Consider the following 13,742-nt stretch of genomic DNA (forward strand, 5'->3'; position numbering starts at 1 on the left):
GTAGGCACTATTTTCCTCTTGCTCCTATAGAGGCATATCTTGTCAGTAATGATCATGTGAAAAATTACATCCACACAATGTTATACAACTATACATATAAAACTATGCATATACAACTATGCATTTATGTCCATAAATGCATTTTAGGTTTCAAGACTATGGAAAGCAGCTTTCAGAAAGAGCTTCCAAGCAGAAAACTGATTATTAATTAAATCTAGCCTCTGCAGCTCCCTAAGAGTTGCTTTCAAATGAACAATAGAAGCACTTTAATAGTAATACATTTAAAAAAAATTGCCCTGTGCCAGTAAAATACTGTAGTGGTAGAACTCATGTTCAGGTTGGTCTCCTTGGGAAATAAAATGTGAACTATTTTCAATAACTAATTGAGCTAAAATTGTGATCCAGTCTGAGTTGTAAACTGCCTCCTTGCTCTGGAATCCTGGAAAGTCAAAAAATAGCCGCTGCTTCTGAGCAAGGGTCAGATTGTGTGCTGCTGCTGGGACAGAAGGGGTTATACCACCATCAGCATTAGCAGCTGGGGGCTGGTCTGATTCTCTCTTCAGCAGCAGTATAGATATGACTTCTCCAGAATTTTCTAATCTGTCCCACTTCTTCTGGGAAGACCAGGAAGCAGTTTTCCTGGCATTTCTGAGAAGTTGTGGCTTAGTTCTGAATAACACCAATGGCATTACTTCTTCTGCTGTTAGGAAAGAGTTAATCAAAAACTGAAATTTTAAATTTTAAAATTTAAATGTAAAAGTTTATCATCACCTCTGTGTCTGGAGTGCTTCAGTCTGTGGAAGACTCAAACATTGAAAGCTACAAGACATTCAAGATCTTGCAAGTGCAAGAATCTTGGAAAAACAAACTGGAACCAGACATGGGCCAGACAGTTACAGAGCCTCTCCTGGAGCTACCAGGTGGCAGCTTGCTTGGCACTGAGGAATTGTGCAATGCTGAAGGAATGCAATCACACCAATTTGTACCAATTGAGGAGGAAATGCAAATGAGTATAAGGGAATGATATATTTAGCATTGGTAAGACAGAGGTACTTTCTACTACTAGGACCCAAATACAAACTAGAAATCAAAAACATTTTTTTCATCAAATAAGGAAAAAAGTCTGATCATTGAGTAATTAAGATGTTTCATAGCAGCTTGCACTGGTGATCTGAAACTAACAGTAACAATAAATGAGGAAAATACGTTAAATGTCTTGTCTACCTCAAATGGAGCCTAGTTTTTCTGATTTTGCATTTTCTTTCATATTTTGTCTTGTTAATAAAAAATTCAGTAGATCCCAAACTTGATTTTGCAGAGTGGTAGATGTAGAACTAATTTTCTTTATTGATATTTTGGTATCTCTTTCTGATTAACAGAAGTCAGTCAGAAGTAACTTAAGTTTTGCCAAATCCTGTTCAATGTGATGATGCAGGTGTCTGTTGCTTTTTGACAGAGGGAACAAATTTTATTCTAAATGAGCTTTAAGTCTTTTTTATACAAGTGTGAAAACTAGAAAAATGGGATGTGGTTACTTTGAATGCTGGAGTCTAAGTTTGTAGTAAAAATAACAGCAACTGGCATTGCATTGAGTGTCATGTAAAAAAGAATTGATTTAGACTAGTGTGGGTCTTTCCCAATTAGTTGCTCAAATAGTGCTTGGAATAGTGAAGTAAGTGGTGGCATAAAGAGAAACACCTTGCACAAGACAGAAATGCTGTGCATGTGTTTTCATGCCACTTTTCACTATATGTAGTCTTCTCTGCCTAGGCCAAAATACACACAGACATTTGGGCAAGCAGAATTCTTAAATACCCCACCAGTAGCAATTTACACCTATGCTGAACTTGCCTTACTCAGCTGCACCCAGGACTACAAAGTGCAAATAGAAAACGTGATCACTCCTGCTTGTGGTATGGGAGGTTGTAGAGCTCTGTGCTGCTAAATGTGTGGATTTACCAGAGAGATTACACTGACTAGACACAGAAATAAAACATTTTAAAGCTCTTCTTAACTCCCAGGGCAAACTAATATTCCCTAATGGAGTGTCTAGGGGCAACGTCTTACTGTTGATTAAAGCAATAAGGTCCTTCAAATGTTTATAGTTAAATGGTTGTTAGAGTAGTATTTTATACTTAATTAAATAAGTAGATTGCTCCTGTTTTGCAGTAGTTTAGTGCTCTGCAGGGAGATGTGTGTATGTGTGTACATATATATATATTTATTTGTTTGTTTATTTATTTTTTTTTTTCACCACAACTCTGAAATATCTAGGATGCTTGTTCAGGATTTTTTCAAGTTGATCAGATTTCTCATGGAAAGACTATTGGCTGGTTTTGGAGTACCACATGAAATATCTATTGCAGATTAAGTTCTAGATTGTATCTTAACAAGTCTTTATCAAAATGGCTTGTAAAGGGGCAAATAACCCCAAAATATGTCAGAAGTGCATACTTTTAAAAAATATTTAAACACTAGCAAGCCAGAATTGAATTCTGAAATTCTCACAGTGGTAATCTAAAAAGAATAGTTTAGATGTACATCATCTTTTTAGATTTTATGCTGTTTCAGCTTGCATGAATTACATAATTTCAATATTAGGACACCTAAATAGGTGATAATAGAGGTATCCTGTTCAGGTAATCAGTCTGCTGCTTCTCTAATATGCTTTTGTAGTCAGAGCATGTTAGCATCCAAGTTTCTGAACCAACTTTCAATTCCAATTTTTCTCTACTGAAAAGTGCAGGACTGCCCTAATGGGCCATGTATATAAGGCTGCAGTAGAGGAATTCCAGGTTGAAATGGTGCATCAAAACACCTCATATGTGATGGCTATAAGTTCACAGTCATGTCTGATTCATGACTATGAAGTGGGCAGTGGAAAAAATGATTGGTAGTGTCTGGGTTTGTGCTTTGTGACCTGTTATAATCACTAATTTGAAACACTTTCCATCTGTACAGGACTGCTACTTCATAACAATCTACAGACATCCAGGAATGTTGGTTTTCTAGTTTCCTTTATGTATCCAAGAGATTCTGCACCAGCAAAAGTCTTCAGTGTTGTTGGACATTCTTTCAATTCAATCCCCAAGGTGTACGATCTGCAATGGTGTTGGCATGGTCTGGTGCCTAGGATGTTCCTTCTGGAGCCATCTCTGACCTGATGTGTTTACAATACAGGGAAAGCTGCACTCTCACTTCTCCCTACACACTTAGCAATCCTTCCCCATATGCTTTAACAGTAGTATTAGAAAAACAGCTCAATTACGTGGCACCCTGATGTGACTGCATGCTGCTTTCTCACATGGTTGGAAAGCCAGAGAAAATAATAAGTGGAGGAAAAATGATAGAGGGCAAGGAAAGAGGAAAACCTCTGTGTATAATTAAAAGAAATGAAGAGGATAAAACCAAAACACACAGAAGGAAATAGAAAAAGGAGATGAGTAAAGTTCCCAGACAATGCATTGCTAGTGTTTGTTTCATAGTTTACTGCTGGTAAACTAACTTGATTTCTTCATTTCCAGTGTGTTATGCTACACTTTTGGCTACTGACTACTTGCTAATGGTGCTGGTTGTGCTTTAAGAGGACTTGAGGCTACTGAAGAAATTTTTTTGTTCCCTGATGGCACTTGAGGGAAAAGTGGGGGGAATACTTTCAAATAGATGTCATCCATCACAATACCAGCATTTAATAGAAAAATATTCTGCATTTAGGAAGGAATTAATGTGCCAATGATTTATTTATATATTTTTACATAATTTAATTTAGTTTATGCACCTACACAGTAGGGAGAGATTCTCAAGTGGACCAGGTGTAGCAAATGTATTTGTACCTGCTGTGCACAAGGACTTCAAGTAGTTTCCATACTAGTCAAGGGTGTTTTAGGAGATGCTGAACAGGTTTCTGGCCTAATAAGGGAAAGTACAATGAAGGTGGTGCACAAAGTCCCAGACTTGGTTCATAGGCATTACATTTGGGATGGATACATGTTTTTCTGGAGAGACAACTCTCTGTAAAACAAGCAGCTGGAGTGTATGGAGCTCTTGGACTGACAATCAGACTGGCTGCGAACGCTAAAGATCAGAGGGTGACAGTGGTGGATTACAGGCCAGCTACTCTCAATGAAAGGTAATTAAAATAGCAACTCTGTGACATCTATGGGTCACAGATCCTGATTCTTGGGGAGGAGTGAAGCTTCCTGCCAGTCGGATGAGTAACATGGTGGGATGGAAACAAACCAGCAAACTTCAGGGAGCTTTCTTGGTACATATCCTGGGTGTTGCACTAATGGATGTCCAGTAACAATGAAAAATTGTCTAGGAATGTGAAAATGACAAGTCTGGCTGTAGTCATGGTCATACAATGGAGATCAAGATCCTGAAGGGAGTGAGGATATCAAGTCTCTGGACTTCAGAGAGCAAATTTTGGCTTATTTGAGGAACTGGTAAATGGGAGGCAGTTTTGAAAAGTGAAGGGAGCCTAGGAAGGCAGGCAGATTTTAATGGAGCCTTTTCCTGATGCAAGAGTGACACATCCAAGTAGAAGGAAATGATGTTGATGAATTGGGATACCAGCTACACTAAGTGGGGAACACCTGACTGAACTTCATGGCAAAAATATAATGGTGGAACAGGTTATAGTGAAGGAGTTACAGAAATATCAAAGTGTGTAGGGAAGAGTGTAGACATACACAAGGGCTTGTGGAATCTGATGTTGCTTTCAAAAAGCTCTGTTAACAGTAAGGGGCTGGACAAGGACCATGAAGAGCTGTTGAATGTGAGCACAGGTAAGGCTGATGTACTCAGAGCTGCCTTTGCCCAAACTGTGTGCTTGGAGGCACGATTGGAGCAAGCAAAGAGCTACCAGCAGTGGATGAGCATCAACAGAAGGATTCTTCTGAGAACTTGACCTGGACAAGTCTGGCTGGGCTGGGCTTCTGGGCTGTGTCTAAGGGTGCTGAGAAGATCTGGCTGATGCCTTGAAAGCAGATGCTCTCTGTGCTATCAAGCTGTATCAAATGTTTGCCATCTTTGACAAAATGTAGGCATTTTCAGGCATGGAGATGGTAGTTGATGCCATGGCAAGTTTAGTAAGGTGCTAGGCACTGGCTCTGTGCTTAGGACTCTGTAGTCTGGGTGGGTAAAAAGCTCATTGCATAGCTGGGGTGAGAAAGCTGCAGTTTAATGGGTTGCACTTTGCCTGGAGGGCAGAAGCAAGTGGGATCCTCTTTTATTTTAACATGTCTTTCAAGGACTTGGAGCAGATGACAGGATCCACTGTTGCCATGTTTGCACATGGCTGCATACTAAGGTGTGATCAAGCAGCTTCAGGGCTGGGCAGCTGTCCAAAAGGAACTGGGCAGGCTCAAGAACAAGCCAGCATGAACTTTTGAAATTTAACAAGGACAAACACTCAGCCTCTGGGAAGGGAGGGTACCTTGCAGAGATTCAGACTTGGGTAGCCTGTCTGGGTAGCAGCTCTGTTGCAAAGGCTGCAGGCTTGCTAGTAGGCAGCATGACCACAGCCAACAAAGATAGCAGCAGCATGGCAGCAGCTTGGAAAAAGTCATGATCCACAGGTAGGTATTGGCCCTCACTAGGGCTCTTGTAGACCACATACTGTGTCCAGTATTGTCATTCCCGTCCCAGAATCCAGTGCCAAGAACGTTGTTGACAAGCTGGGACAAGCTCAGTGGTCAGCCAACAAGGCCAGGGATGGAGTATGTGTCCTACAAGGAGAGGGTGAGGGAGCTGAACTCAGTTGACCTGGAATTGGCTGGAAGGAACAACACTGGGTCTTCTGGTCCAACCTCCCTCTTCAAGCAGGGTCATCCCAGAGCAAATGGCACAGGAGTGAATCCAGATGGTTTTTGAATATCTGCAGTGAGGGAGACTCCACAACCTCTCTGAGCAACCTGTTCCAGTGTGTGATCACTTGCACAGTAAAGAAGTTGTTCCTCATATTCAGGTGGAACTTGCTGTGCATCAGCTTCTGTCCATTGCCTCTTGTCCTAGTTGTTGGCATCACAAAGAAGAGCCTGGCTCCAGCCTCTTCACAGCCACCCTTTAGATACTTTATACACATGAATGAGGTCCCCTCTCAGTTGCCTCTTCTTGAGGCTGAACAGGCCCAGCTCCCTCAGCCGATTGTTGTAAGAAAGATCCCCAGACCCTTGACCAACTTTTGAAAACAAAATCGTGCGAAACAGAAAAGAAAGACGTACAAATGTTCTGGAAAGGAGACACAGTCAAATGAAATGCAACTGAATAAAACCCAAATAACCCAGAAAATTGGGACATTTAGGGACTACAAGAAAATGGACCTGGATTACATGAGGTGCAGTGCAAAGGGCCAAAGCGTGCTAAAACTAACCTCACAGATGTTGCAAAAGCAGGAGAAAAAAATCAAGGAGCAAGACAGAACTTTGAGAGGAAGATATGACTGACATGGCATGGATGCTGGGAAAATTAAAAAAAACCAAAAAATCTTTGCCAAAGTTAAGGTCATCAAAAGGCGTGGGATGCTGGGACGTGCAGGGACATGGACCAAAGATTGCCCAATTGCTCCCCACTGAAATCGCAAGATTTTGTTTTGGGAAAGGAAACAAAATCTTGTGACCCAGAAAAGAAAGAAATGCTCTGGAAAGGTGATACCATCAAATGAAATGTGACTGGAAAAAAACCCAAAAAACCAGAAAATGGAGACATTTAAGGACTACAGGAAAATGGTCTGGGAGGAAATCAGGTGCAGTGCAAAGGACCAAAACATGCCAAAAGTAACCTAACAGACGCTGCAAAAGCAGGGGAAAAAATCAAGGAGGAAGACAGAACTTTGAGGTGAAGACATGAGAGCCATGGCATGGATACTGAAAAAAAACCCAAACAAACTTTGCCGAAGTCAAAGCCATCAAAAGGCATGTAATGCCATCAAGTGCAGGGACGTGGACCAAAGTTTGCCTAAATTGATCCCCATGGAAATCCTGCAAACAGAACAGAAGGACTTACTCTGGAATGGAGATAGGATCAAAGGAAATGCAATTGAAGAAAAAAAAAAAAGAAAACTGGGATATTTAGTGACTACAAGAAAATGGACTAGGATTACATGAAGTGCAGTGCAAAGGACCAAAGCATGCTAAAACTAACCTCAAAGATGCTGCAAAAGCAGGGGAAAAAAATCAAGGAGGAAGACAGAACTTTGAGGTGAAGATATGACTGACATGGCATGGATACTGAAAAAAAATCTTTGCCAAAGTCAAAGCCATCAGAAGGCATGGGATGCCAGGAAGTGCAGGGGCATGGACCAAAGATTGCCCAATTGATCCCCATTGAAATCGCAAGATTTCGTTTCCCTTCCCGAAAGGAAATGAATTTTTCCTTGAAAGAAATCTGTGTGCTGGACCTGCTCCAGAAGCTCCATGTCTGTCTTGTACTGTGGAGCCCGGAACTGAATACAGCACTCCAGACATGGCCTCTCTAGGCCTGAGCAGAGGGGCAGCATCACCTCCCATGACCTTCCATCAGTGGTTTTCCTTATGTATCCCAGGATTCTCCTGGCGTTCTTTGCTCCACACTGCTGGCTCATCGACAGCTTGTTGTCCCCCAGGATCCCCAGGTCCTCCTCTGCAGAGCTGCTTTCCAGGAGGTTGGCTCCTAGCCCTTACTGCTGCATGGGTTTATTCCTCCCCAGATGCAGGACCCTGCATTTGCCACTGTTGAATTTGACACGGTTGTTCTCTGCCCAACTCTCCAACCTATCGAGGTCCCTCTGAAAGGCCGCACAAAGCTCCAACGTATCAGCCACTCCTCCCAGTTTGTATCGTGAGCCATGATGGGGGAGTACAGGGGAGTTGGGCCGGGGCCGCGGTGAGGGCTGAGGTGGGCAGTGCGCGGGGGACTTCCCGCCTTGGCCGGCGGGCGGAGCAATCCGCCTTCGGGCTGTGCCGCTGGACCGGGCGGGAAGCGCGGCTGCCCGCTCCCTGCGCTTCTCGGGCTGGGCGCGGGGCTCTCGCCGCCGCTCGGAGGAAGAGGAAGTGGCCGCGGCCCCCGGCCGGCCTGAGCGGGAGCGGAGCCGCCGCCCCGGCCTGCGCCGCACAAACTTTGTGGCGGGCGGCGGGGCCGTGTGGCGGAGCGGCGCTGCCCGGCACCTCCCCGTCGCGGAGCCAAGGGGGGAGCGGCCCCGGAGCGCGGCGGGCGGGCACGGGCGACAGCCGGAGTAGGAGGAGGAAACGCTGTCAGCGGGGCGGGCCGTCTCCGCCCGCTGGGCATCCTTCAGCACCACCGGGCTGCGCTTCGCCCGCTGCCTGCCCCAGGTACTGTCGCGCACCCAAGGCTCGGCGGGCAAACTTGGTGAGGGGGCGGAAAGGGGTTGCTGCTGGGCAGGGTCTGCTCGCCGGAGCGGGGAAAGCCGCTCCGGGGCTCCGACTCGTCGTGGTCCTCTGGCTCCCGAAGTTCGGAGCGGGGCGCGGGCTGGCCGGCGTGCCCGGGTTCGGAGGGGCTGCTGGAGCCCGGCGCGGGAGGGCACCGCCTCCCGCCCGCTCCCCGGCCGGGTTCCGGGCTGTGCAGCTGCTCCAGAGGGTCCGCTCGCTGCGGTCCTGCCGAGGGGCTGGAGCGGAGCCCGCCGGGCGGGCGGTGCCGTCCTGTCAGCCCGTGGGTGCGGAGACTGCCGGGCTCCGCCGGGCTGCCTGCGCGGAGCCCTCCGGGGCGGACCGGAGGCGGCATCGCCGGCAAGCACTTCCAGCCAGTGGGGTGGTTATTTGCGTCCAGCCCCCGCCGCGGTGAGGCAGAGCCGGGAGAGGAGGGAGCTCTGAGGGAGCCGGGCGGGCGCCCGCCTGCCCGCCCAGCCCGGCGCCGCTCCTCACTCACATGCTGGGCACCTGGAGGCGGCGGTGCCGTGCCATCGTGTGGCTGGATGGGGTCTGGGATTTTACAGTCGCTGTTTTCCAATTTTATTGCCTTTTCAAGTTCTTGATGTTGTTTCAGCACGGTTTTCTTACAATATAAAGAGGCAGTGTGACCGTGGTTCAGCGTTTTTATGTCTGAGTGTGAAATACATCTCTCTTCTCTCTGGTTTGTCTAAATTCTTGTCAAAACAGCTTCTTCCTACAGCCTGTGTATTTCTGGAAAGGGGGAATTTAGTTGAATGGACTTCACAGTTCTTCTTTGATACTTTCGGCTTAGTCAAATAATTAATGGAGACATTTGTTCTCCATTACGCCTGAGCGTGCTTCCCTCCAGAGCGCTCCCTGCTCGGACCAGGAGCGAGCTGAGCCAGAGGCTGCTGTGTGGCAGGACAGGAGCGGTGCTGCACTCTTGGTAGGGGTGGCTGTTGTGCTAAAGAGGATGCTGTATTTAAAATAATAAAAATATAACTATACCTGAAAGAATGTTCTATAATGTTTTCAGCCAAAGTTTGGAAGCTGTGGTCTGATTGTATACTACTTCAATTTTTATTCCCTTTAAAAAATGTATTTATTTATTTTGTAGGAGAATAACCTTATCAAGATGTAGCTGGCCTCTAGCTTACAAGGGGAGATATTTTTATACATCTGCTTTTATGTTTTATTTTTATTAAATCCAGTCCATTTCAGATCTTGGTATTGAATAACAAGTTAGTAGCAATAACCCTCTTTTTCACAATGCTAGTGGTCACATATGTGTATTTAATTTCTGGTTTTTGTAGGGAAAAAGAAAAGTCTCAGAATGAAGGGTTATTTTAGGAATCTAGCTTAACCTCAAGTAAGTTACATTAGACAAGGGGCTTTCCACCTCTTGAATGTTGGCATTCCCCAGTCTGAGAATGAAGCATGAAATGAGTATATACAGCTGTGATTAAATACCCTAAGGGAGTTCTGAGCTGTGGTACTGGGAAACACAAATACCATATTGGGTATAATGAACTGGCCTCAGACTCTGTGGTGGAAAAGCTGGGGTCACAGACTTGTGAAGAATGAAAATCAAAGTTGATAAGTCTCTATTTGAAGTAAATAAAAAATATTCACATAACTTCTATTCCATCCCTAAGTTCATGTGAGATCCCAGAGCTTCACACCTTGCACTAGTGATCTACTTTTTGTCTTCATCAGATGGCTGGGGTTCTACTCCAAGGCAAACTAGCAAAAGGCAGTGAACACAGGACTGTCAAGTCTGTAGTTTTGTGTTTTACCATGATTTTACTCACTGTCATTAAGCAGCTGTGCATACATTGCAATATGCATCTGTTTCTCATGCCTGTTCTCAGTGGGTTCCAAGTGGTGTGGGGTTAACTTTAAAAGAAAGTTGGATTCATATCTAACATTCCTGTGCATACTTTTGTCAGGTTAATTCAGTCTTTGTTTCTTAATCTGCTGTGATTTTTCTTTATGTTCTTGATAGCAGTACTCTTAGCATCCTGGTAGTCTCCTGTTGTTGCATGGAGGCAACTTGCTTGAACATTTGCACATGGTATTTTGGCATAAATTTTACCTGTGCTTTGTTCAGTGACATTAACACTTTGTTATCCTGACCAGAAATACACTGCCTAAAAGTATTTTGTAGAAAGATGTGCTATTATCTGAATCTTTTGCTTTACTGAAAGATGGTGTTGTGGTATCACCAAGTACTAAATATTTTGGATGAATGTTACAGGGTGATGTGGGTGGTGTGGGAAGCAGGGGTCTCCCACCAACCTGCTGTTCCTCACTTTGCTCCCCACCGCTAGCACAGCGCTTGCCTTCGTCCTCCACCACTTCTCTCTGATCCTGCTTGCTCCCACCCTGTTGCTCACGTGCCCACACACACCCACACAACCCAGTTGTTTCCCTAGAGGAGTTTAAGCGTGGCTGGTGGCAGGGAGCCACAGAGGTGGCCTGGTGACTTGCAGGACAGGGCAAAGTAAGCGTGTCATGCAGGGCAGCAGAGTTGAGCCCACGTTGGTGATCACAGAGGTGGCCTGGTGACTTGCAGGCCCAGGGACAGCACAGGGCAAAGTAAGCGTGTCATGCAGGGCAGCAGAGTTGAGCCCACGTTGGTGATGTGAACGCTGCAATGAGAACAATAGCACCTAATAAAAGTTTGTTGAAATCATGTTATCATGCTGGCGTGTTATTTGACATGCTGCATGCTAGTGCTGTGCTTTCTTTGTAACTTGTGTTTACAAGTCCTGTCAGGGTAGTCTGTTCTAACTTCCCTGAATCCGTATCGTAGTTATCCATGTATTACTTTGCTTTCTTCCTGAAGCTTAGAAACTCTGGAAGCTAGACTAGCAATTGTCTTAATTAGCCAATTGATGTTTTTCTCTGTTTTTTTGTGCAGTCAGTACATTTTCTTGTCTCCCTGGGAGACAGTACCAAATCCGATGAAATAGTTTGGTTTTTAATTCTAGCAATTGGGGCTGCAATTCATCATGACAGGTCTTCCAGAGTTCTTGGTATGAATCCAGATTAGTCCTGATTTGTGTTCTGCTTCTGTTGAGTTGTGGTATCTTTGGCTTCTCCAGCATGTCTTGGCTTCTGGCACGTTTCATTTTATGCTGGTGCTTCTTGATCCGAGACTGTTCCTCTGCTGAACTTTGTTCCTGTCTCTTAAGCTCTCTGCTTATTCTACATTTCCTTCTTTATTAGGTAATTCATCTCACTGTGTCTGGAAACCTTCTTAGGAATTCTCATGTCACTCCTTGAGTTCCAAGTTCTGCAGATACTCATATTGTAGTTTAAACATGTTCCAGACCTCCCCTGTACATCCTCAGGTTGCTCATTCCTGTTCATCTTACTAATGAATTCCTTAGTTTTTGAGATTTGCTTTTTGAAATTGAAAACCTTAATTGCAGATTTACTTGGGCTGCTCTGCAGTTTAATTTAAATCAAATCAATCATAAAGGATAAATCTGGGATTATTCTTTCACCAACCTTCCTATAAGCTGAGATTTAGTTATCAGCCTCAAGTCCAAAATCCTGACAGCACTGGTCAAATTCATAAGTATGTGGTGAAAATAAATTGGTCAGCTGTAACATCTGACAATAGATGGGACTGATTTATGGTAATTGTTCCTTGTATCTATAAGTTTTTCAAAATGTTTCAAATTGTTTGGTAAACATCAGTTACTTAAGCACAGATCCCTCCATACAAATAAAAATTATTACATTATTTATTGAATATATGCTTACATATCATCCTGCATGATAGTACTATTGAAAAAAAAAAGACTAAGTGGGTGTCTCTTAGTAAGGACTTTCCCTGTTAGGTGGTGTAATCTCACAATAAAAACCTGTGCAGTGGTAAGGAAACCTGTGCAGGGTGGGAAAAAGGAGAAGTCAGGAGCGTGGCTCTTTTCTGGGAGCTGACAAAGGATCATCCTGGCGTCCTGTTCTGCTTTCTTTGTTTACCTGTACACCCAGTTTGCCAGGTCTGGTGTTTTTAATTCTCTGCTTCGGTTCTGCTGGTTTTTTTACCTTGTTATTCTCTGCTTCATTGCTGTAACTGTGCTAGGAAAGGGACTGGGCTATAATTTGCAAGCACTCTCAGGGTTTGTTTGGAGCTGAGTGGGGGACTAAACACTCTGGTGTTTCATAGACTGAGAAGGATGCAAGAATTAAGTGACCACATACCAGCAAGTGAACTGAGCATGAAGTGCTTGTTATTTTGAAAATGGAAAGGTCAGGATTGCAGGAGTGAGGGTTTAAGAAAATAAGCATGTCTCATTACTGCACAACAAATGTGAAGTCCTGCAATTATTTGTAAATGCCTTCCAGCATCCCTGTGAGGTACCTAAGTATTACCCATGGAAGGAAGAATGAAGATGAAAGGTCTTAACCAAAATCAAGAGAGAAAACCTGTTAATGCATTGCAGTTATCTTGTTTTCCAGCTGCTGCATTCATCAATAAGAATATTATATTCTATATTTTGTGCAAAGAACATTAACAGTAACCTAGGATATGTATTTAAAAAAATAAATAAATTTATTATAAAGCTTGCAAAATACGTTCACTAGTTCTGGCCCATAAATGCTTTAAATATGTTAATGTGAGCAAGCTTGCTCTCACTAATTTTGCTTAAAAACAAGCTGACAAGCATTAATTTTCCATACAGCATGTTTTCCTTGGATGCCATTGTAAGTACCAAAATTACCTTGTTCCTATTTCAGCTGGTAGTATATTTCACTTAGACATTTGCTAGAATATTCAGTCTAATGCTGTGTACTTAGCAGTTGACTCTAAGATGATAAGTATTTAAAATTATTGTTTTGGAATTATATTCAAATCATCCTTCTAAGTAGTCATTGACATTATGCATTGATTAGTTGAAATAAACTGTTTAGCCAATATGTACTTAGTTGATAAGCATTCCTTAAATTACTTATTCTGGTAATCTATTCAAGCTTCCATTAGCCATGTGGTTCTGTTACATTTCAGTGTAATTTTCATTATTATTCCTTGGAGATAAATTGTTAGGGAGTTTCATGAAAGGATGGATCAATAAATCAGAAGATTAGCCTCATTTATTCCCCAGTATACCCCCCAAAAGAAAATCAGATAGAAGGCAAGGGTTTTTTTGTTTTTCTTTTCCTTATTTTCTTTGTGCTCTTTTCCTTCTGAAAAGGAATCCTGGGGACTGAATCACCGTTAACAAGAAAATAAGTTGTTAGCTACATGGTATTATTTTATCTTTTTTCTTTGCTAATTCTGAACTTGTTGTGTTTCATCTATTTTGAACACACACTAGCAACCCAAGAAATAAAATTCGAGCTGCAAGAGGGTATTACAGCAAA

At 43.5% G+C, this 13,742-nt stretch overlaps 1 protein-coding gene across 1 annotated transcript in view; it reads left to right on the forward strand.

Moving 5' to 3' along the window:
• The first annotated feature begins 7,943 nt into the window (after positions 1-7,943).
• The window catches only part of RFTN1 (raftlin, lipid raft linker 1), a 94,969-nt gene continuing 89,170 nt past the window's right edge, over positions 7,944-13,742 (forward strand). The window contains exon 1 of the mRNA XM_039703312.1: positions 7,944-8,309. The gene's annotated coding sequence lies outside the window, so the exon portion shown is untranslated. The remainder of the gene's footprint in view (positions 8,310-13,742) is intronic.

This window comes from Passer montanus, unplaced genomic scaffold (genome assembly GCF_014805655.1).
Source record: "Passer montanus isolate IOZ18808 unplaced genomic scaffold, ASM1480565v1 scaffold10, whole genome shotgun sequence".
NCBI classification, from domain to species: Eukaryota; Metazoa; Chordata; class Aves; order Passeriformes; family Passeridae; genus Passer; species Passer montanus.